The following is a 26708-nucleotide window of genomic DNA, read 5'->3' as shown; positions in this document are numbered from 1 at the left end:
TCAGACACAAGAGGCATGTGGCAGGGTCTACAGTCAATCACGGACTACAGGAAGAAATCCAGCCCAGTCACGGACCAGGATGTCCTGCTCCCAGGCAGACTAAATAACTTTTTTGCCCGCTTTGAGGACAATACAGTGCCACTGACACGGCCTGCAACGAAAACTTGCGGTCTCTCCTTCACTGCAGCCGAGGTGAGTAAGACATTTAAACGTGTTAACCCTCGCAAGGCTGCAGGCCCAGACGGCATCCCCAGCCGCGCCCTCAGAGCATGCGCAGACCAGCTGGCCGGTGTGTTTACGGACATATTCAATCAATCCCTATACCAGTCTGCTGTTCCCACATGCTTCAAGAGGGCCACCATTGTTCCTGTTCCCAAGAAAGCTAAGGTAACTGAGCTAAACGACTACCGCCCCGTAGCACTCACTTCCGTCATCATGAAGTGCTTTGAGAGACTAGTCAAGGACCATATCACCTCCACCCTACCTGACACCCTAGACCCACTCCAATTTGCTTACCGCCCAAATAGGTCCACAGACGATGCAATCTCAACCACACTGCACACTGCCCTAACCCATCTGGACAAGAGGAATACCTATGTGAGAATGCTGTTCATTGACTACAGCTCGGCATTCAACACCATAGTACCCTCCAAGCTCGTCATCAAGCTCGAGACCCTGGGTCTCGACCCCGCCCTGTGCAACTGGGTACTGGACTTCCTGACGGGCCGCCCCCAGGTGGTGAGGGTAGGCAACAACATCTCCTCCCCGCTGATCCTCAACACTGGGGCCCCACAAGGGTGCGTTCTGAGCCCTCTCCTGTACTCCCTGTTCACCCACGACTGCGTGGCCACGCACGCCTCCAACTCAATCATCAAGTTTGCGGACGACACAACAGTGGTAGGCTTGATTACCAACAACGACGAGACGGCCTACAGGGAGGAGGTGAGGGCCCTCGGAGTGTGGTGTCAGGAAAATAACCTCACACTCAACGTCAACAAAACTAAGGAGATGATTGTGGACTTCAGGAAACAGCAGAGGGAACACCCCCCTATCCACATCGATGGAACAGTAGTGGAGAGGGTAGCAAGTTTTAAGTTCCTCGGCATACACATCACAGACAAACTGAATTGGTCCACTCACACAGACAGCATTGTGAAGAAGGCGCAGCAGCGCCTCTTCAACCTCAGGAGGCTGAAGAAATTCGGCTTGTCACCAAAAGCACTCACAAACTTCTACAGATGCACAATCGAGAGCATCCTGGCGGGCTGTATCACCGCCTGGTACGGCAACTGCTCCGCCCTCAACCGTAAGGCTCTCCAGAGGGTAGTGAGGTCTGCACAACGCATCACCGGGGGCAAACTACCTGCCCTCCAGGACACCTACACCACCCGATGTCACAGGAAGGCCATAAAGATCATCAAGGACATCAACCACCCGAGCCACTGCCTGTTCACCCCGCTATCATCCAGAAGGCGAGGTCAGTACAGGTGCATCAAAGCTGGGACCGAGAGACTGAAAAACAGCTTCTATCTCAAGGCTATCAGACTGTTAAACAGCCACCACTAACATTGAGTGGCTGCTGCCAACACACTGACACTGACTCAACTCCAGCCACTTTAATAATGGGAATTGATGGGAAATGATGTAAATATATCACTAGCCACTTTAAACAATGCTACCTTATATAATGTTACTTACCCTACATTATTCATCTCATATGCATACGTATATACTGTACTCTATATCATCGACTGTATCCTTATGTAATACATGTATCACTAGCCACTTTAACTATGCCACTTTGTTTACATACTCATCTCATATGTATATACTGTACTCGATACAATCTACTGTATCTGCCTATGCTGCTCTGTACCATCACTCATTCATATATCCTTATGTACATATTCTTTATCCCCTCACACTGTGTACAAGACAGTAGTTTTGGAATTGTTAGTTAGATTACTTGTTGGTTATTACTGCATTGTCGGAACTAGAAGCACAAGCATTTCGCTACACTCGCATTAACATCTGCTAACCATGTGTATGTGACAAATAAAATTTGATTTGATTTGATTTGATTTGATACTGTACTCTATACTCTATTTCATCTACTGCATCTTGCCATCTTTATGTAATACATTTATCACTAGCCACTTTAAACTATGCCACTTTTATGTTTACATACCCTACATTACTCATCTCATATGTTTATACTGTACTCGATACCATCTACTGCATCTTGCCTATGCCGTTCTGTACCATCACTAATTCATAAATCTTTATGTACATATTCTTTATCCCTTTACACTTGTGTGTATAAGGTAGTAGTTGTGGAATTGTTAGGTTAGATTACTCGTTGGTTATTACTGCATTGTCGGAACTAGAAGCACAAGCATTTCGGTACACTCGCATTAACATCTGCTAACCATGTGTATGTGACAAATACAATTTGATTTGTTTTGTGTGTGGACATACGTGCGTTCCCCTCTCCTTCATCTTCACCAGCTCTTCAGTGTGATGTTTTCCTTTAGCTCTAATGAGTTCTAAGTGGCCAATACTTTCTTCTGCAGGAAACTCGTGTCAAACTAATTAACTTTTAATGAGAGGAAACCAAGTGATTAGAGTGTTTTTCTTGGTAAATGAGCCAATTAATTCTCTGTTGGTCTGAGCTGGGGCGAGAAGCAGGGCTCTCTTTGGGCAGAGAACACTCATCCAGCAGGCCAGGGCCAGCTCTCTGTCTATCTGTATGCCCTGTTTACATAGTCATTGAACACGGGTCACTTTAATCATGTTTACATACTGTTTTACCCACTTCATACGTGTATATACTGTGTTCTAGTCAAGGCTCATCCTATTTAACTACTGCTGTATACACATCTTCTCTTCATATTCTGTCCATACTGTCTTTACACACCGTTATATATACTATATTTCTGACTCTTACATAGCTTTCTTTTTATTTTGGGGGTGCATTGTGTGCAATGCATTTGTGTGCATTGTTTTGTATTGTTCGGTATTACTGCACTGCTGGAACTACAAACATAAGTATCTCGCTGCATCTGCAATAAACTCTATACGTCTGTCTGTCTGTCTGTCTAGCTGCGTGCTAGCCTGTTTGTCCATCCATCAGTCTGGGCAGCTTGGTGGGTGTCTGGCATACTGAGGGCTACAACCCACTGCCTGTACCACTCACCACCTCCCTGCCTCTCTGCCTGTCTGGCCAAGAGTGCTTTCTAGTCATCACTGTGTTTGTCTTTACTGTAACCAAGTCAAAAAGATTGGTCATTAGAAATGAACGGTCAGGCAGGCGGATTCGGCGTCAGGATAGGCAAGGCTCAAAACCAGGAGGGCTAGGAAAAGACAGAGACTGGGGAAAAATAGGAACTAGAAAAAATGCTGGTTGACCTGGAAAACAAGACAAGCTGGCACAGAGAGACAGGAAACACAGGGATAAATACACCGGGGACTAATGAGGAAAACAGGAGACACCTGAAGGTGGGTGGAGGCAATCACCAAGACAGGTGAAACAGATCAGGTCATGACACGGAGTCTCTGATGCAGATCTCAGCTCTATTCAGTCTGCTGGAACAACAATCAATTATGTTGGAGATGGTGATGGAGAACACTGTAGGTATTATGCAGGTCCAATCACCACCATGGGTTAGGTTCAATCTCAGTGTGATTGCAGGAGCAATGTGCCAAAACACTGTCACGGTTCCCAACAATGGCGTTTAGAGCATAATAAAAAGCCAATATTGATGACTGGGTGCCTTAACCCCTTAAAGCCATATTTGTTCCTGGAAAAGATGCAAAAAGAGTTGTAAGAAACAACTTAATTGTAGTTACACATTTAAATTACTTTGTATAAGAGCTGATTTATCTGAAATAGCCACTAATTAACCTGTAACATTACTTCAATAATACTCAAATGCAATTTAAAGTGATTGATCTCCAGTTGGAGAGGGGTATTCAGTCGCGCCAACAGAGTCTGCCAGTCCGAGGAGAATCAACAATAGGAAATTCATGATAGATCTCATCATCCTGAAGGGATAACACAGAGCAAATTCAACAATGGTTTGAATAGGAACAAGTCCACAGAAACATTGACACAGAGACTGAAACAATCTTTTAGGCTGTAATTCAATCACAATGTATCATTATTATAAGTTATAATTTTAGCTCACTAATAAATAACAATACTATCTATGCAATAAGCACACAGGTGTTACCAACAGGGTTGGAGCATGGAAATAACAAGAAAACAACAAGATTGCAAATATTGTTTTCTGCAGCAACAATTAATAGCTTTAGAATCAGCAGGGTAGCCTAGTGGTTAGAGTGTTGGACTAGTAACCGGAGGGTTGCAAGTTCAAACCCCTGAGCTGACAAGCTACAAAAATGTTGTTCTGCCCCTGAACAGGCAGTTAACCCACTGTTCCTAGGCTGTCATTGAAAATAAGAATTTGTTCTTAACTGACTTGCCTAGTTAAATAAAGGTAAAATATTCAATCAGTAGTTTCACACATCAATAATCAAACAATGGAGTGCTCTGCATGTATAAAATCTTCAGCTCTGTTGCTCGTGAAAGTACTATCATACTTACTTGATTCTAATCAAAACATACAAAGTGCATAGCTGAGGAGGTGTGTCTAGGGAGAAGAGTGGATCCTGGCTGAAGGGCACAGTCTTGGCAATGACATAGTGTATTCACACCCCTTGACTTTTTCCACATGTCGTTGTGTTACAAAGTGGGATTAAAATGCATTCTTTTGTCTTTTTTTTTGTCAACGAAGTGGGGGAAAAATCTAACATTTGTAAAAAAAATATATATGAAAAATAAAACACTAATATGTTAGAATCACCTTTGACAGTGATTACAGTCTTTCTGGGTAAATCTCTAAGAGCTTTCCACACCTGGATTGTGCAACATTTGCCCATTGTTGTTTTCAAAATTATTCAAGCTCTGTCAAATTGGTTGTTGATCATTGCTAAACAACCATTTCCAGGTCTTGTCATACATTTTCAAGCAGATTTCAGTCAAAACTGTAACTCGGCCACTCATGAACATTCACTAACTTCTTGGTAACAACTCAAGTGTAGATTTTTTATTTTATTTCACCTGTATTTAACCAGGTAGGCCAGTTGAGAACAAGTTCTCATTTACCACTGCGACCTGTCCAAGATAAAGCAAAGCAGTGCGACAAAATCAACAACACAGAGTTACACATAAACACATGTACAGTCAATAACACAATAGAAAAATATATGTACAGTGTGTGCAAATGTAGAAGAGTAGGGAGGTAAGGCAGTACATAGGCCAAATAATTACAATTTAGCATTAAAACTGGAGTGATAGATGTGCAGATGATGATGTGCAAGTAGAGATACTGGGGTGCAAAAGAGCAAGAGGGTAAGAAATAATATGGGGATGATGTAGTTGGGTGTGCTATTTACAGATGGGCTGTGTACAGGTACAGTGATCGGTAAGCTGCTCTGACAGCTGATGTTTAAAGTTAGAGAGGGAGATGTGATTTTTAAAATTCGTTCCAGTCATTGGCAGCAGAGGAGGAAAAGCGGCCAAGTAAGCAAGTAAGGAAAGGCGGCCAAAGGAAATGTTGCCTTTGGGGATGACCAGTGAAATATACCTGCCGGAGCTCGTGCTGCGGGTGGGTGTTGCTATGGTGACCAGTGAGCTGAGATAAGGTGGAGCTTTATCTAGCAAAGACTTATAGATGACCTGGAGCCAGTGGGTTTGGCGTCGAATATGTAGTGAAGGCCAGCCAACGAGAGCATACAGGTCGCAGTGGTGGGTAGTATATGGGGCTTTGGTGACAAAACGGGTGTCACTGTGATAGACTACATCCAGTTTGCTGAGTAGAGTGTTGGAGGCTATTTTGTAAATGACATCGCCGAAGTCAAGGATCGGTAGGATGGTCAGTTCTACAGGGGTATGTTTGGCAGCATGAATGAAGGAGGGTTTGTTGCGAAATAGGAAGCCAATTCTAGATTTAATTTTGGATTGGAGATGCTTAATGTGAGTCTGGAATAAGAGTTTACAGTCTAACCAGACACCTAGGTATTTGTCGTTGTCCACATATTCTAAGTCAGAACCGTTCAGAGTAGTGATGCTAGGAGGGTGGGAGGGTGCGGGCAGCAAATGGTTGAAGAGCATGCACTTAGTTTTACTAGCATGTAAAGCAGTTGGAGGCCACGGAAGGAGTGTTGTATGGCATTGAAGCTCGTCTGGAGGTTTGTTAGCACAGTGTCCAAAGAAGGGTCAGATGTATACAAAATGGTGTCGTCTGCATAGATTTGGATCAGAGAATCACCAGCAGCAAGAACGACGTCATTGATATATAAAGAGAAAAGAGTCGGCCTGAGAATTGAACCATGTGGCACCCCAATAGAGACTGCCAGAGGTCCGAACAACAGGCCCTCCGATTTGACACACTGAACTCTATCAGAGAAGTAGTTGGTGAACCATGCAAGGCAGTCATTTGAGAAGGCAAGGCTATTTGGCCTTTTGTTTCGATGCAATTTATTATGTGACTTGTTAAGCAAATGTTTACTCCTGATCTCAATTAGGCTTGCCATAACAAAGGGGTTGTATGCTTATTTGACTCAAGACATTTCAGCTTTTCATAATAATTCCACTTTGACATTATGGGGCTACTGGTGTGTAGGCCAGTGACCAAAAAAATCTAAATTTTATCAATTGTAATTTCGGGCTGTAACACAACAAAATATGGAAAAAGTTAGTGAACTTTCTGAATGCACTGTACACTACGATTAGGGTGCCACACTGGAATTTGGACTAAAGGCACATTCGCCGTTCTTGTCCTCATAAGGCATGCCAGCCTTCACAGGTAAAGGTAATTTCCTGGCACAGGGAAACACTGGCATTTAAAGAAAGGCAAACTCCACCCTCCAGTAACAAGAAGGACCTGAACACAATCATAGAAAAAAAGTGTTCTGGCAGATAGTTCTACCAACACATTGACTGTAGTACTCACTCTGGAAAAACATTGGACCACTGATACTCAACTTTTCGAACTGCCTACAAGGCCTCCCTTCACCCTCCCTTCGGCAACTCTGATCACGACCCCATTTTACTCCTCCCTTCCTATAGGCAGAAACTCAAACAGGAAGGACCCGTGGTCTATTCATTGCTGGTCTGACCAATCGGAATCCATGCTTTAAGATTGTTTTGATCTCGCTGACTGGGATAAGTTCCGGGTAGCCTCTGAAAATGACATTGACGAATACACGAATACAGTGATTGAGTTAATCAGGAAGTGTATAGGAGATGTTGTACCCACTGTGACTTAATAATAACCTACCCAAACCAGAAACTGTGGATAAATGGCAAAACTGAAAGTGCAAACCACCATATTTAACCATGACAAAGTGACAGAGAATATGGCAGAATACAAACGGTGTAGTTATTCCCTCCAAAAGGAAGTCAAACAGGCAAAATGTCTGACAGAGAAAAAGTTGAGTCGCAATTCAACCGCTCAGACAGGAGACGTATGTGGCAGGGTTTACAGACAATCGTGGACTACAAAGGGAAAACCAGCCACGTCGCGGACACCGACATCTTGCTTCCGGACAAGCTAAACACTCGCTTCGCCCTCTTTGAGGATAACATAGTGCCACCGAGGCGGCCTGCTACCAAAGACTGTGGGCTCTCCTTCTCCGTAGCTGACGTGAGACATTTAAGCGTGTTAACCCTTGCAAGGCTGCCGGCCCAGACGGTCCTCAGAGCATGCGCAGACCAGCTGGCTGCAGTGTTTATGGACATATTCAATCTCTCCCTATCCCAGTCTGCTACCCTAACTTGTTTCAAGATGTCCACCATTGGTCCTGTACCCAAGAAAGGAAAGGTAACTGAACTAAATGACTTTCGCCCCATTGCATTCACTTCTGTCATCATTAAGTCCTATGAGAGGATATTTTTTATTTAACTAGGCAAGTCAGTTAAGAACAAATTCTTATTTTCAATGACAGCCTAGGAACAGTGGGTTAACTGACTTGTTTAGGGGCAGAACAACATATTTTTTTTTACCTTGCCAGCTCATGGATTCAATCTTGCAACCTTTTAGTTTCTAGTCCAACACTCTAACCACTAGGCTACCTGTTGCCCCGAGTTAAGGATCATATCACCTACAACTTACCTGACACCCTAGACCCACTTCAATTTGCTTACCGCCCCAATAGATCCACAGACAATGCAATCGCCATCTCACTGCAAACTGCCCTATCCCATCAGGACAAGAGGAATACCTATGTAAGAATGCTGTTCATTGACTATAGCTCAGCATTCAACACCATAGTACCCTCCAAGCTCATCATTAAGCTTGGGGTCTGAACTGCACCTTGTGCAACTGGGTACTGGACTTCCTGACGGGCCGCCCCCAGGTGGTGAAGGTAGGAAACAACACCTCTACTTGGCTGATCCTCAACACAGGGCCCCAGAAGGGTGCGTGCTCAGCCCTCTCCTGTACTCCCTGTTCACCCATGACTGCGTGGCCACGCACGCCTCCAACTCAATCATCAAGTTTGCGGACGACACAACAATAGTTGGCCTCAATACCAACAATGACGTGACAGCCTACAGGGAGGAGGTAAGGGCCCTGGGAGAGTGGTGTCGCCCAACCCATCACCGGTGGCAAACTACCTGCCCTCCAGGACACCTACAGCAACCGATGTCACAGGAAGGCCAAAAATATCATCAAGGACAACAACCAAACAAGCCACGGCCTGTTCACCAGAAGGCGAGGTCAGTACAGGTGCATCAACGCTGGGACCGAGAGACTGAAAAACAGCTTCTATCTCAAGGCCATCAGACTGTTAAATACCATCACTAGCCGGGATCCACCTGGTTACGCAACCTTGCACATTAGAGGTGCTATATGCTGCCCTATATACATAGACTTGGAATCACTGGCAGCTTTAAAAATGTAACACTAGTCACTTTAATAATGTTTACATACTGCTTTCCTCATCTCATATGTATATACTCTATTCTATTCTACTGTATTTTAGTCAATGCCACTCCGACATAGCTCGATCTAATATTTATATATTTCTTATTTCTTTTAGATTTGTGTGTATTGTTGAAAATTGTTAGATATCACTGCATTGTTGGAGCTAGGAACACAAGCATTTTGCTACACACGCGATAACACCTGCTAACATCTACTTGGCTGATCCTCAACACAGGGCCCCAGAAGGGTGCTTGATTTGATATGATTTAGGTGACGCATGTCACACAAAAAAAGGAAAGGAAAGAAAGGGAGACAGAAAATGGGCCTAAACTTAGCCCAAACTTTATAATGAGCATTTATAATCTGCAAAACCTGACAATTTAACATTTTTACTTTAGTTCAAATAAAATGATATAATACACAAAAATAATTGAAATACATATCTCATTTAGGCTTAATTTAACTATGGCCATTCTCTGTAGGCCTACACAAATTAACAAAACAAAAGTAATAGGATCAATGGTTCAAAGTAAGAGTAATCTCAAGTTATTTAAATCTAGGTACTGTATTTACAAGTATTTGGGAGCTGTAGATTAATGAGGTGATTTGCAGGTTGTAGTGGCTGTCACACCCTGATCTGTTTCACCTGCCATTGTGATTGTCTCCACCCCCCTCCAGGTGTCGCCCTTCTTCTCCATTATCCCGTGTATTTATACCTGTGTTCTCTGTTTGTCAGTTGCCAGTTCATCTTGTTTGTCGAGTCAACCAGCGTTTTTGTTCTCAGTTCCAGCTTTTCCCAATCTCTCTTTTACTCACCCTCCTGGTTTTGACGCTTGCCTGTCCTGACTCTAAGCCTGCCTGCCTGACCACTCTGCCTGCCCCTGACCCTGAGCCTGCTTGCCGTCCTGTACCTTTGCCCCACGTATCTGGATTACTGACCTCTGCCTACCCTGACCCTGACCCTGCCTGCCGTCCGACACCTTTGCCCCACCTCTGGTTTACTGACCCTTGCCTGCCTTGACCTGTCAATTAACTGCCCCTGTTGGATTATTAAACCATTGTTAATTTGACGTGTCTGCATCTGGGTCTTACCTTGATCCCTGAAAGTGGCAGGTTGCAGTTGAAGGTTACAGTTGTGAGGTGATGGAGCAGACGTGCCCTTATATCTCTGCTCATGTAAAGGGGTGGAGTAAGGCTGAGGCATGGGTGGCATGAAGAATTGACAATGTATCTGAATAAGGAGGAGATTTGTAACTTAAAATGTGACCAAGTGTAACTAAAACTGAGCCACAATGCCTCAATGCCTCAACATACTCCAGAAGCAACATCAATACCACTGCGGTAGGTGTTGGAAATTTGTGTGAGCTATGCACACTATAGTGAAATGTATCAGATAAATGTTTAATGTGTCAATGTGCTTGTACCTGTCAAATTACCACATGCAATTTAAAACAAAAGCAATTGATAAGGAGGCCTAACTACGCAATGCTTTAAGCTAGAAAGAAGCAGTGAATTTCAAGAAAAATATGTGATTCTGATGCACATGTGGATATCTGGTTTGTCTTTATGTCATTCAGAGGATGTGCTACAACCTTCTTAAAGTGGCAATCAGCAGTAGAAATAATAACAAAGTGCCCCTCCCCACCTCTGGTTCTGTAAAAAACTGAGGGATGGGACTGGAGAAATGTTATCACTCTCAAATTCATAGACAAAGCCGTGGATGCAAGGATTAACTATCTGTGATATAACCAGGTTTTGAGGCTATATCGTGTGTCATTACATTTTATTTGTTTATGAACATTGGAGTAAAACAAGTTTGTATTTTGGGTTCTGATGTGGTAGGACAGTTGAACTAAGCTCATTGAGTCTTGTATAAGTTATATTCTTCAAGAATCAATGGGTATGTATTGTATATAGCAACTGTAAGTAAAGGAGAAAAAAAATAAACATATCTGCTTGGGAAGTAATCTAATGTGTGACTCTGTCTTTATCAATTGAACTAATTACTTTCTGAAAAATGTTGATGGGATAACACTTTATTTTAAGGTGCACATACAATATTAGCCACTAATTTGTAGTTTATAAGTGTCTATACAAGTAGCTAATAAGGACTTTATGTATTTTTTTTGCCATATATTAGGCCTTATTTAACTGTGTTCTTATTCAAAAGTCATGTCTTACTGGCCAATCCTTAATAACAATACAAAACAATACGTGCACATAGTACAAAAAGTTTCAAACAAAATAATGAATCAATATCAGACAACTTTATATTATATAACATTATATTCTGGATATATACAGTACCAGTCAAAAGTAGAAGCATTTCACTTCACCTGCAATAATATCTGCAAATCTGTGTACGCGGCCAATAAACTTTGATTTGATTTAAATGTCTTATTTCACGAAACTACACATATCCTCCACTTCAGGCAAACATGATATGCTTTAGCTCATGGGTGTGGGTGTGCCCCTTTCTGTCCAATGAGGTTATTTCTGGACAATATTTCTGCAAGTAAAAATATGGTTACACTTTAAAATAGGGAACGCGTTTTAAGGTCCTTATTAGTCCCACATTGAGACAGCTCACTTAGAATCTGTTTCTTGCCTAACTTGCTATTTATTAAATACTAATATGTATTTATTATGGCTAACAAATAGGTTATTAAGGATTGGCCAGTAACGCAGTACTTATGTTTTAATAAGAAAACACTTAACAGTAATTAAGGCCTAATATACGGCTAATAAGACATAACAAAGACCTTATTAGCTACTTATATACACACTTATATTCAACAAATGAATGGCTAATATGTGTCAAATGTGTCACCGTGTGTTTTATTATTTGTTTGTTTTGATGATCATAATGATAAGCCTTTATTATAACAAGTGCTCTCCCCCCAAAAAAGAAACACAAAGATAAAAACAATTGTTTATATTGTATCAATGAACTAGATATGACAGTTGATATGATTGTTTAACGTGGCATATGACTTGATTAATGTCTATTGTGACCATTTATTATGACTGTGTTACAGTACTTGCATGTGTTTGACATTGTAGTTGTCTGTAGAGGTGAGTGATTCAAATGGCCACCAGGGGGCCACAGACTGTTCATCTGAGGAGAGGCACAGACTGAGAGACAGTAGGTCTAGATATTCCAAGTGAATACAGTAGCAGCGTGAAATCACCCCTGTAGAATCAGTGGCCTGTACTCGTAAAGCATCTGACGAGGAGTGCTGATCTAGGATCAGGGCCCTCCTGTCCATGTCATCTTATTCCTTAGGGTGTTAAAGGTCTAAACTAATCCTAGATAAGCACGCCTACTCTGAGGTGCTTTATGAATACAGGGCAGCATTGCCTTGACTAATACTGTATCCTGTATCCCATTTAAGTAATATTTACATAGGCTATTGTGCAACTGTGCTCAAATCCTCTAGGAGCCGCACAACGCCCTGCGTCACTCCCCGGCAGGGCCCATTGATGTTCCCGCTCCGACCAGGACTCAGAACCTGCAAAATGTATCTGATTCAACTCTCAATTACAAAATGAGTTTGAAGTGCTGACGTTCAGGTCTTTATCTGTCACAATACGGCTCAAGTATGTTGAAGTGTTTAAAAAGAAAAGACATGCATCACCGGCAGCTGGTGCTGTTTCAAAGCAGACCCATCCCCTTAAAGATGAAATACATTTGGTTTCAAGCCCTGTACCTCTGCTGGATGATGAGGGCTCTAGGGGTGGGTTTTTACGAGGAGTGAAGAGGGGCGTGAGAAAATAAATCTGTTTGATTTGTCAGAACTTCTTTAGATTAATCTACAGCTGTCACTATACTGAGCAGCCAGACCTTATCATCAACTTTCATCTGGCTGATTTCACCCCAGGCACCAGGCACCAGACACACCACACACACACACACACACACACACACACACACACACACACACACACACACACACACACACACACACACACACACACACACACACACAAACCTCTGCAGCACAGGACAACCGCCTCTCCCTGATTAGAGCAGAGAGCAAAAGGGTGTTACTCAGGTGAGTATGATAGTGACACAGAGGACAGAAACCAGCCAAATATTCTGCTTTTCCCTGTTAGAGTCATTTGGCACTAATCTATTTCCATATGTTTGTGTGTGCATACACGTACATGTGTACGTGTGTTAGTATGGGCATGTCTGTGGAGTGTGTCTCTGTCTCTGAATGTCAATCTATTGCCACACTCAACCAAAGACTACACTAGTTGTCTATCTGTCTAGTCCACACATTAACAGGGCCACATGAGCACATCGTCAGAATGGCAGTCTAATTGAGTGTGATCGGCATTTGAAGGCCCATTTGCACTCCCAGGCTCCGGCTCTAATGCAAACAAAGACAGCAAGAGTCTCTCTGTGATTTGAGTCTTTTAAATAACACATTTTGTTCAATCACCAGCCAAGCAGAGCGTTTGGGAGAGAGAAATAGAGAGAGCGGGAGAGAGAGAAAATAGGTCACATTCTAGTACGAGTGTGATGATTTGATTACACGTGGATCCTTCAGTATATTAATCAAGTATTCTAGACTCAGATATTACAGTAGTGCTGTACAAACACGCACGCATGCATGCACACACACACACACACGCACACACACACACTAAGCATGTTTAAGAAACATAGCTTATCTCTGTACCAGTACACTCAGGGCCGGTTGGAGACTCGGTAGGTGACAAGGACACTTATGAATGAATCCCTTTGGCTCTGAGGAACACTAATCAGGCAAGCCCGTACCCTGAGAAACAAACAGGGCTGGGACGGGAGTGGGATCATTATTAATTAACACGTTTAAAAGTGAGGGCACACTCTGAGACATCACTAATTACTGCTGCTGGTGCTGCAGTTAAAACACACCTGAGACTCAGTGCACACTGGAGAGGATGTGTGTGTGTGTGTGTGTGTGTGTGTATGTGTGTGTTTGCTTAACCTTACTGTCATAACCCACACTTTGGTTCCTCTCCTGTGTGTTCTATGCTGCTATCCCTGCTCCTGAGTGGCGCAGTGGTCTAAGACACAGAGGAATCCAGGCTGCATCACATCCGGCCGTGATTGGGAGTCCCATAGGGCGTCACACAATTGGCCCAGCGTCGTCTGGGTTTGGCTGGGGAAGGCCATCATTGCTAATAAGAATTTGTTCTTAACTGACTTGCCTAGTTAAATAAAGGTTAAATATAAAATAAATCCCTGTGCACATTTCTCCACATCTGGCTTGGCTCACAGACACACACACACACAGACTTCAGTGATTTTCCGCTTAGCCTTGAAATACCTCTTCACCTGTGTGTGTTCGGATTAATTGAGTCCCTCAATGTGTTCCACAGAGACAGAGGAGTACTGAAGTATCTGTCAGATGACGGGCTCAGTTTAAAGCATAGAGCAGGACTAGGGTGTGGGCTGTGTTATTATTACATTACAGCAAGACAATGATTTACAATTCATTCCATTCCATTCTAACACACACAGATGGTCATGGACTCAAACTGGGCGAGCAAGTAAAACAATAGACCTATAGCATATTCATAGTTATTAGAAAAATTGGTTTGTTATTGATAATAAAATGCACCATGAACTGTTAAAAGTGCTCATATTGCTGGTTGCAATTCCTCATATCGCAGCCAGGAGGCACTCTTAAAAAAATTGTGGATTATTCATTATCAATTAAAAGAGAGGTAAACCCATTGAATTATACTAGCTCCATGGGTAAACCTTCCATCCTAAAGTTTGCTCATCAAAATCCTGTCATTTAGGTCAATACAGCAAAGTATCCCAATGACCTTCATACAAACATTTCTTTGTCTTCTTTCAACTGAACGCAAACTTTAGTATTTAAATACTTATGTCTCTTCTATATTTATTCAGAGTACGGAATCACATACACACACCTCTCCTGTGTTGACACACTTTCATTCATCCCCATCCCATTCCTAAGTGGAAAGGCAGGTCTCTAGGTTGTTCACAGCCTGTCTGTGCTGTTTCAGGGACATTAGAAGATTCTGAAATGTGCAACTCAGCATTGAGAGAAACGTGGAAGTCTTAAACCCTGGCATTTCATCTAGCCTCCCCTCTTCCACATGGGTTGTTGATGAAAATGCAGGTGATAACACCTGTCCAGGAGAAGTAGGTCCTGTCTTAAATGGCACCCTATTTATTCCCCATATAGTGCACTACAATTGACCAAAGCCCTATGCTCCCTGGTCAAAAGTAGTGCACTATATAGGGTATAGGGTGCCATTAGGGGATGCCGAAATAGAGCGATCCAACAGGCTCCCTAGAAAAAGAGAAATTAAGGGACCCGACTTTCTCAATTTTGCAAAAATAATAATCATTCAAAACACTACATTTAAATCTAAAATTTAAATCCACTCTATCTTTTACCTTCCCATAACCTCAATGTAATTTTGCATGACTATGTACAAATGTTTAGTACAACTGGTGCTATGTCTACTGATAGGATGTGCAGGTGAGAGACCCTCCAGCCAGTCTGTGTAGGAGAGTTGCTCAACTCCTACCATCATGTTGGCCTCAGGTGTGAAACAATAGACTACATGATCTGTCTCTCTTCCTTTCTCACTCTCTCCCTCTCAATCTCTCTGTAGCCCCTTTGTCTCTCCCTCTATTTCCATATTCCTCTCCGCCTCGCTCTCCCATCACACCTTTGTCTCGCTCCCCCTCTCCCTCGCTCTGGGGTCGTATATCCACCATCAGCTTGTCTTTCTCTAGCAGTGCTGCACACCATCTCTCCCCTCTCTCCTTCTCTCCCTCTCATTCTCACTTACATTCTCCGTACTGGGTGGGAGGACAACATTGCTCTCAGTCAGACACACAATCCTGTTTTGTTACCTTGTAAATTATTTTCCTGGGAGGATGTTGGGCTTGGAGGAGGAAATGAGATGGAAGGCTCCTCCACCATGTGAGAAATTAGCCCAGAGATATGTGATCCTGCCTGGGCTCCCTCGGGCCCCAGCCTCCCCTTCTCCTCTCCCTCTTCCTCCTCCTCCTCCTCTGGAGGCTAGCTGCTGGCCTGGCTCTGTCCTCAACGCTGGGGTGAGACGAGACGACCTGTCAGACTGCACATGTTCATGTGATACCTCCCAATAAAACATCTGGTGTATTAGAGAGAGAGAGAGAGAGAGAGAGAGAGAGAGAGAGAGAGAGAGAGAGAGAGAGAGAGAGAGAGAGAGAGAGAGAGAGAGAGAGAGAGAGAGAGAGAGAGAGAGAGAGAGAGAGAGAGAGAGAGAGAAAGAGAGAGAGAGCATGTGTTTGTGCATATGTGTGTGATTGTGTGTGTGTGTGTGTGTATGTGAGAGAGAGAGAGAGAGAGAAGTGTGTGTGTGTGTGTATGTGAGAGAGAGAGAGAGAAGTGTGTGTGTGTGTATGTGAGAGAGAGAAGTGTGTGTGTGTGTATGTGAGAGAGAGAGAAGTGTGTGTGTGTGTGTATGTGAGAGAGAGAGAGAAGTGTGTGTGTGTGTGTGTGTGTGTGTATGTGAGAGAGAGAGAAGTGTGTGTGTGTGTGTGTATGTGAGAGAGAGAGAAGTGTGTGTGTGTGTGAGAGAGAGAGAGAAGTGTGTGTGTGTGTGTGTGTGTTAGAGAGAGAGAGAAGTGTGTGTGTGTGTGTGTGTGTGAGAGAGAGAGAGAGAAGTGTGTGTGTGTGTGTGTGTGAGAGAGAGAGAGAAGTGTGTGTGTGTGTGTGTGTGAGAGAGAGAGAGAAGTGTGTGTGTGTGTATGTGAGAGAGAGAGAGAAGTGTGTGTGTGTGTGTGTGAGAGAGAGAAGTGTGTGTGTGTGAGAGAGAAGTGTGTGTGTGTGTGTGTGTGTGTGTGTGTGTGTGTGTGTGTGTGTGTGTAGACATGCATGAAAAACAGCCGATAGGAGCAAGGTTAATTTTAGGACAGTATATCTCTCCGTCTTCTTTATTTGACTAAAACTCTTTCTCTAATACAAATCATGGAATGAAACACTCTTGTGTAGCTGTATAGTTAGACTGTCCGTTATAGTGCTAAATGCATTCCAGTAAAGGACACACAAGCTTATTCATTCATTGTGTGCAAACAGGTTTGCTATACTTCACATACTGAAATGAGTTACAGCAACCTGTAGTAGTAACCTTCCTGTATGTTTGAGAATCTATTTCCATTTTGATATGTCCATTTCCTTTACTCTGTCTCCATCTTGTGGTCAACACTGTGCTGTAACATTGTCAATGTCAAAAAGGTCAACTATAGATGGAAACATAGAAGGAATGCTTATTAGGGTATCTAAAAGTTTGTTTTATGGTAGTTAAATTGTTATAGACTAATTATTAAAGGTTGAATTTAAGCTGAGGAGAACCTGAAACAGTTATATGTAGTAAAATAAGAGGTCTATTTCCTGTCGTAAGCCTAGATTCCATTACCAAAGTGCGTACGTGTAACAGTATAGCTTCCGTCCCTCTCCTCGCCCCTACCTGGGCTCGAACCAGGGACCCTCTGCACACTTTGACAACAGCCACCCTCGAAGCATCGTTACCCATCGCTCCACAAAAGCCACGGCTCTTGCAGAGCAAGGGGAACAACTACTTCAAGGTCTCAGAGCGAGTGACGTCACCGATTGAGACGCTATTAGCGGGCACCACCGCTAACTAGCTAGCCATTTCACATCAGTTACATACGCATAATGGCGGACTTGATAGTGACAATGACAGAAGACATGGAGCTCGAGACTCTAAAATTAGCCTACACACAAAGGGGAACTTAGGGCCTATAGACTTATTTATGAAATAAAAACAAATCTTCTTTCTTGTGACTGTTGCAGGTGTTCGTGCACTTGAACATCGCATCAACTTATCTTGGAGGATTGCAAATGGGTAAATAAATGAATTGAAATGTTTAACCTATGGGACTCCCAATCACGGCCGGCTGTGATGCAGCCTGGATTCCTCTTGCACTGAGATGCAGTGTCTTAGACCACTGCCTATATACCACTGCCTATCAGGAAATAGGCCTACAGAATAAAGTAGCCTAAGATGTTTTGGTTTAACTCTTGACCTTTTGGTTTAACAGTTGACCTTCGACAGTAGCCTAAGCACCCGCCCCCTGATTTAATTTAGTTAGTCTAGCTAGTTTTAATTTGTAATTCATAAAATCTTTAGCAGTATGAACGCATAACATCGATTAAAATGTATAGGCTTAACAAGCTGTTAGGGACCAGACACCAGAGCATCTGATTTTAAATGTGTTATTATCTTCAGTTTTTATGTTAAACCCAATGGATGCCTTTATTTCAAACACTTATTATAGGCCTACTGTGTGATGAAGCGGACTCAGCACATTGTTTAATTAAGCAATAAGGCCCAAGGGGGTGTGGTATATGGCCAATATACCACGGGCTAAGGGCTGTTCTTATGAATGACGCAACGCGGAGTGCCTGGACACAGCCCTTAGCCGTGGTATATTGGCCATATATCACAAACCCCCGAGGTGCCTTATTGCTATTATAAAGTGGCTACCAATGTAATTAGAGCAGTTAAAATAAATGTTTTTGTCATACCTGTGGTATACGGTCTAATAAACCACAGCTGTCAGCCAATCAACATTCAGGGCAAGAACCACCTAGTTTATAATTTAACTTATATTGTTTGGACGCATTCTTATCTATCTATTTAGTATTTTGTTTCCCCAAAGTAGGCTACAGTGCCGATTTTTAGCATGTAAACCTTGGTGGGGCAAAAACATTTAAAGTGGGATGCATGCCAGCAAAGCCACTACACAACACTAAACAATACATTAAATGCACTATAACGGTGCCCACAAACTGTTAGGGCCTACATAAATCTGTCCCATCAGCAGTCCCAACACCTTACCACTGCTACATCTGGCTATCAGCGGAGCATTTTCTGTCAGCGAAACATTTAATTCAGCCTCATTTACTGTCTTTTAAAAAAACATAGCTGATACGGCTGACTTCCTTAAACAAATGTGGTTTCTACTGATAATTGAGATGTACAAACTATGGAATAAGGGGAGGACGAGCGGATAAGAGGAAATCCGTCATTTCTGTAAGACATTAATGAGCGAGCTAGGACGGACGTAGTCGATATAACTATTTGTTTAGCACTTTTGAAATGTACAGAGACAGAATTCAAAACACGGGCGTTCTTACAGTGTTCACCCTGTCCACCAAGTTAGAACCGTTGGATAAATAAAGGGGGCATTTAAGCAGACAATAAAAGCTCTTTCAATATTCAATTATTATATTTCTCAAAAACAGGTTATAGGCTACATGTGCACCACCAAGTCAGAACAGTAGGCGAATTTAAGAGTGGTAAAATAGACCAAATTATTAGTGTGAGGCACATGGGCTACCAACATCTTACTACACAACATACGCTTACGTTCTTAGCTACAGTGTACATATCTCCCTGGCATATTACATAATTTATGCAGATAAATGTGCTGTGCTCACTTGAACAGGAAGGTGGCGAGGCGGTCCTTCGCGGGCAAATTTTGTCATCAAAGTCTGGCATTCTCTGGATTTATGGTGCTTTCAAAACAACCTGGAACTCTGAAGAAAAACAAGGTTGAATCATGATGACGTCATTGATCTCCAGGTCGTATCTCTAGAAAGAGGATGGATTTACAATTCCGAGTTAGATGACCGTTCAAAACGTATTTTTATTCTCGACTTCTCAGTTGTCTTGAACTCACTGAAGTCAAGTTTTCGCAGGTCTGAGTTAACAGTTTTTTTGAGCATGGCACAAATCATGCTTCATTGACAGCATGCCAATGTTGAATGTTTACCATTTTAAACATGGAAAAGAGCCTCTTAATCCCTGATTTGGGACCACACAGCCAGTCACGGATTTCTCCCAAACCACTCATTGCTGAATTTGACATTTCCAACTTGTTGTGTAATGTTTATGTCCAATGGCCGAGGAGCACCGATATGTTTTGTCTATAATTTCTTGTCATTATTAAAAAGGATTTACCAGAAGATTGTTGACTTGATTCATGATGATGACTGCTAGCTAAGAGTTTGAAAGTATGATGTTGACAACAGAGAGAAGCACCAGATTGAACTTAAATCAAAGCTATTGTACATATAATGTGATTTGATGTCATTTTATCTGTGGCCAATGACCTTGAGCCTTCTTGGATTGGCACTTCTGATGTAACTATATGGCAGCACCCAGGGGGCTAGAATTTTTGAGGTCTACCCTTAGACTTGGCGGTGACTTAGTGTCCCCATGAGGTATAGAACACTGAGCCAATCACGGCGCAACACTGTATTTTCTGCTGGCTTGCCCCACCACCACAGAAAGCACTGAGCTAGGCTGAAAAACCTGCATTTTGGAGCTGCCTTACTCAAGAAAACAAAAAAGAGACCATGCTTGTATGCGGCTATATTAACTAAATTATATATTTTTTGGTACATTGTTTTGCAAACTGATATGTGACACGTATTAATGCAAAAATAACTTTTTTGCTAAAAATGTGGGGCTCAAAACAGGTGGGGGTGTGCCACTGATACTTACAAGCTCTTAACCAACAATACAGTTCATAAAATAGAGCTAAGAAAATATTTACTAAATAAACTAAAGTAAAAAATAAAAAGTAACGCTATAAAATTCCATAACAATAACGTGGCTATATACAGGGGAGTCGCGAGGGTACAGGTTAGTCGAGGTAGTTTGTACATGTAGGTTGAGGTAAAGTGACTATGCATAGATAAACAGCGAGGTGGCCATTTGATTAATTCTTCAGCAGTCTTATAGCTTGGGTGTAGAAGCTGTTAAGGAGCATTTTGGATCTAGACTTGGCGCTCCGGTACCGCTTGCCGTTCGGTAGCAGAGAGAACAGTCTATGACTTGGGTGGCTGGAATCTTTGACAATTTTTTGGGCCTTCCTCTGACACCGCCTACTATATGGCAGGAAGCTTGACCCCAGTGATGTATTGGGCTGAAAATCAGGTTAAATTGAAAGTCACCGAGTAAAATACCACTTGAGTAAAAGTCTAAAGGTATTTGGTTTTAAATATACTTAAGTATAAAAGGTAAATGTAATTGCTAAAATATACGTAAGTATCAATACCAATGCTCCCTCTAAGCGTGGTTACCAAATAGTGCAAATAGTTCATTGCCATACAGTGCATTCGGAAAGTATTCAGACCCCTTCCTTTTTTCCACATTTTGTTAACGTTACAGCATTATTCTAAAATGGATTCAATAAATAAAAAATCCTCATCAATCTACCCACAATACTCCATAATGACAAAGCGAAAACAGGTTTATAGAAATGTTTGCAAATGTATATATATAAAAAAGAAATACCTTCCAAAAGGACAACCATCTCTGCAGCTCTCCACCAATCAGGCCTTTATGGTAGAGTGGCCAGACGGAAGCCACTCCTCAGTAAAAGGCACCTAAAGGACTCTCAGACCATGAGAAACAAGATTATCTGGTCTGACGAAACCAAGGTTGAACTCTTTGGTCTGAATGCCAAGCGTCACATCTAGAGGAACCCTGTTACCATCCCTATGGTGAAGCATGGTAATGGCAGCATCAGGCTGTGGGGATGTTTTTTAGTGGCAGGGACTGGGAGACTAGTCAGGATCGAGGGAAAGATGAATGGAGCAAAATACAAAGAGATACTTGATGAAAACCTGCTCCAGAGCACTCAGGACCTCAGACTGGGGTGAAGGTTCACCTTCCAACAGGGCAATGACCCTAAGCACACAGCCAAGACAACGCAGGAGAGGCTTCGGGACAAGTCCTTGAGTAGCCCAGCCACAGCCCGGACTTGATCCTGATCTAACATCTCTGGAGTGACCTGAAAATAGATGTGCAGGCACTCCCCATCCAACCTAACAGAGCTTGAGAGGATCTGCAGAGAAGAATGGGAGAAACTCCCCAAATACAGGTGTGCCAAGCTTGTAGCATCATACCCAAGAAGACGCAAAGCTGTAATCGCTTCCAAAGGTGCTTTAACAAAGTACTGAGTAAAGGGTCTGAATACTTACAGTACCCAGTCAAAAGTTTGGACACATCTACTCATTCAAGGCTTTTTCTTTATTTGTACTATTTTCTACATTGTAGAATAATAGTGAAGACATCAAAACTACGAAATAACACATATGGAATCATGTAGTAACAAAAAAAGTGTTAAACAAATCAAATTAGATTTTAGATTCCTCAAAGTATCCACTCTTTGCCTTGATGACAGCTTTGCATACTCTTGGCATTCTCTTAACCAGCTTTGTGAGGTAGTCACCTGGAATGCATTTCAATTAACAGGTGTGCCTTGTTAAAAGTTAATTTATGGAATTTCTTTCCTTTTTAAAGTGTTAAATCAAGTGTTCATAAACCATGTGCCATGGAATTGGTACATCGAAAATCTCTTCCCATTTATTTTGCAACCTCTATGGCGCATCTGTCCACATTTTTGTCCTCAAATGAAACTGGTATATTTTTCTATTTATGCCAATTTTTTTCAGCCAATTTGTATCTTTAATATATGGCAGACAAACAAGTTCCCTACCTTCTCCCTTTTCCACTTGCCTCCTACATTTATATGATTATGCTGCAGTTGGTTGTAAGTTTGGATTGAGCAGACATTCTGATATATTTTCGATAACTCCACCGTTTCTATTCCTAATATCGTTAATAAATATAGTACTTTTTCTTTATTCCATAAAGAATGTTTTTTTAATTCATCACTATATTTGAGTTTAACCATAACATTTGTTGTAATATTTGTTCTATCTTTATGGAGGATAAAACTGCAATTTTAACCAGCTTTTTACAGAGTTGTTTAAGAAAGGCGATACTTAAAAACAACATTTTCAGTAAATCAGAAATGAGGAGCTGCAATCTGTATAAAAGCAAAAAAATATATTTTTAAACAAAGGATTAGCCTTTAATAATCTACTGGAGAACCATTTGATGTTTAAGCATAACTTTTGTATGAGTGAAGCTTTTGGTGAGAGGTTTAAAGATTTAATTTTGAATAATTTTAGCCCCCCAAACTCATATTCATGATATAATTAGGTACGCTTAATTTTGTCTGGCTTAGCATTCTAAATCAAATGAAATCTGTTTTGCTCATGATTTAAAAAACGAGTCGTCTGGAGTAGGTAGCGCCATTAGTAAGTAAGTAAACTGGGTTAGGACCAAAGAGTTAATCAATGTGATTTTTCATGAATAGACACGTAGACTATTACAAACACACAACATACAGTGCCTTGCGAAAGTATTCGGCCCCCTTGAACTTTGCGACCTTTTGCCACATTTCAGGCTTCAAACATAAAGATATAAAACTGTATTTTTTTGTGAAGAATCAACAACAAGTGGGACACAATCATGAAGTGGAACGACATTTATTGGATATTTCAAACTTTTTTAACAAATCAAAAACTGAAAAATTGGGCGTGCAAAATTATTCAGCCCCCTTAAATTAATACTTTGTAGCGCCACCTTTTGCTGCGATTACAGCTGTAAGTCGCTTGGGGTATGTCTCTATCAGTTTTGCACATCGAGAGACTGACATTTTTTCCCATTCCTCCTTGCAAAACAGCTCAAGCTCAGTGAGGTTGGATGGAGAGCATTTGTGAACAGCAGTTTTCAGTTCTTTCCACAGATTCTCGATTGGATTCAGGTCTGGACTTTGACTTGGCCATTCTAACACCTGGATATGTTTATTTTTGAACCATTCCATTGTAGATTTTGCTTTATGTTTTGGATCATTGTCTTGTTGGAAGACAAATCTCCGTCCCAGTCTCAGGTCTTTTGCAGACTCCATCAGGTTTTTTTCCAGAATGGTCCTGTATTTGACTCCATCCATCTTCCCATCAATTTTAACCATCTTCCCTGTCCCTGCTGAAGAAAAGCAGGCCCAAACCATGATGCTGCCACCACCATGTTTGACAGTGGGGATGGTGTGTTCAGCTGTGTTGCTTTTACGCCAAACATAACGTTTTGCATTGTTGCCAAAAAGTTCAATTTTGGTTTCATCTGACCAGAGCACCTTCTTCCACATGTTTGGTGTGTCTCCCAGGTGGCTTGTGGCAAACTTTAAACAACACTTTTTATGGATATCTTTAAGAAATGGCTTTCTTCTTGAAAACTCTACAATAAAGGTCAGATTTGTGCAATATACGACTGATTGTTGTCCTATGGACAGAGTCTCCCACCTCATCTGTAGATCTCTGCAGTTCATCCAGAGTGATCATGGGCCTCTTGGCTGCATCTCTGATCAGTCTTCTCCTTGTATGAGCTGAAAGTTTAGAGGGACGGGCAGGTCTTGGTAGATTTGCAGTGGTCTGATACTCCTTCCATTTCAATATTATCGCTTGCACAGTGCTCCTTGGGATGTTTAAAGCTTGGGAAATCTTTTTGTATCCAAATCCGGCTTTAAACTTCTTCACAACAGTATCTCGGACCTGCCTGGTGTGTTCCTTGTTCTTCATGATGCTCTCTGCGCTTTTAACGGACCTCTGAGACTATCACAGTGCAGGTGCATTTATACGGAGACTTGATTACACACAGGTGGATTGTATTTATCATCATTAGTCATTTAGGTCAACATTGGATCATTCAGAGATCCTCACTGAACTTCTGGAGAGAGTTTGCTGCACTGAAAGTAAAGGGGCTGAATAATTTTGCACACCCAATTTTTCAGTTTTTGATTTGTTAAAAAAGTTTGAAATATCCAATAAATGTCGTTCCACTTCATGATTGTGTCCCACTTGTTGTTGATTCTTCACAAAAAAATACAGTTTTATATCTTTATGTCTGAAGCCTGAAATGTGGCAAAAGGTCGCAAAGTTCAAGGGGGCCGAATACTTTCGCAAGGCACTGTATGTCCCATCAGCCATAATCACTTTATTCTGTATTGATATGTTTCTTTACTTTATGATGTCTGTTTACTTTGCAACAGACAAAATTTGGCAGCTTGAAGAGAATAAATCCTCTCTACATCAAAAACTCCATATCACTGAGAGGATGTATAGACAGACTCTGAACAAGCTGTAAGTGGATTTGATATTAGTTTGATCATGTTCGGATTTGTTCTCATTCACATGACATTGGTGTTTGTCCTTTCACAGGACCAAAGCCCTGATTCAAGGCAAACACGAGGAAAAGCAACATGTAAGTAAGCCTGCCAACTACTGATCCATAATCGCTCAATAGTAAACTAAGCTTCCAAGTACTTAAACTAAACCATAAGCCCCAGTATCAACACTCCTATTGGGTCATATTTATGTGATCGGATGTCTTTGCACACATTTCTAATGCATTTCTAATGGGTTCTAGTCACGACTCGGTGTCTGTCCATGTCCTTCCTCTCGGTCATCCACATACCTGTCTCTCTCTAGCTTCTACTTCCTACTACAGAAGGAGATCCCGGTCTCCTTTAAAAAACGAAGAACATAAGAAAAGTTTATTGATGAGTGTACATCTGAATGGATCCTATAGAAAGGGATTTCATCCCATTTTTAACCCTAAAACGTACTTTGCACATTCATCTTCTGCCGATCTACCATTCCAGTGTTTAATTGCTATATTGTAATTACTTCGCCACCATGGCCTATTTATTTCCTTAACTTACCTCATTTGCACTCACTGTATATAGACTTTTTGTTTTATTTTGTTCTACTGTATTATTGACTGTATGTTTTGTTTATTCCATGTGTAACTAACTCTGTGTTGTTGTATGTATCGAATTGCTACACTTTATCTTGGCCAGGTCGCAGTTGCAAATGAGAACTTGTTCTCAACTAGCCTACCTGGTTAAATAAAGGTGAAAATAAAAATTAAATAAACTTTACATTCTATGAGACTTAAACCTACAGCAACAACCCTTTTTTGGGCTGTTGAGTGTTTATGCCGAGCTCACGTGCTCGTCGGAACTTCCTACTTTCTAGTTGTGATGTCGAAAATACGACATCACTTTGTTTCATTCCTGTGCTTTTTGGTCAGAATAATTATTCAACCAATACGATGTTAGTTAGCTTGACAAGCTAGGTGACGTTGGTAATAATAAAGTTAGCTAGCTTGCTTAACATTGACAGTATGGCCAAACTAGCTACATTATCAAATGTAAAATGTAGCCTAATTATCCATATTGATAAGGTTGTAGTTATCTTTTGGTTGAAAAGGTAAAAGGACAGTGGTGAAACGTCACAACTCTGAAAACAAACCTCTCTCAGTTTCCCAAATGTAATTTCGATTTGGAGTCTTTCAAGTGAACCTTCCTAGCTGGAACTAGGAAGATTCGATAACTCCGATAGCACGTGAACTTGGCATTAGTCAATATAGTTGTCTATAAGTGCTGTGATTTTCTTTCTAGGATTTTTCAACTAACCTCAGAGAAGCAGAAAATAAGCTAACCTGGTTTCCTGACCAAGACCACCCCCAAGCCCCTGAAAACAAACATGACCAACAAGCCGTCCTTGAAAAACTGCAAAGTCCTGAAAGCCTTCAAAGCACTAAACATCTTCAAGAAAATTAAGAAATGAAGGCAATGCATACAATTGCAAATTTGGTGTAATTATTATTTCTCATACAGCTGCAGTACTGAAGAGTGGACAAACGGGGGAGCCAGAGTACAATAAATGAGTACGGATTCCTTATTCCATCACACAACTGATAAATCTTCTTTAGAATCAACTAAGCTAAGTTGGACACGTGTTTTAT

The sequence above is a fragment of the Oncorhynchus clarkii genome, chromosome 24, assembly GCF_045791955.1.
Source record: "Oncorhynchus clarkii lewisi isolate Uvic-CL-2024 chromosome 24, UVic_Ocla_1.0, whole genome shotgun sequence".
Classification (NCBI taxonomy): Eukaryota; Metazoa; Chordata; class Actinopteri; order Salmoniformes; family Salmonidae; genus Oncorhynchus; species Oncorhynchus clarkii.
This window is presented reverse-complemented; position numbering follows the sequence as displayed.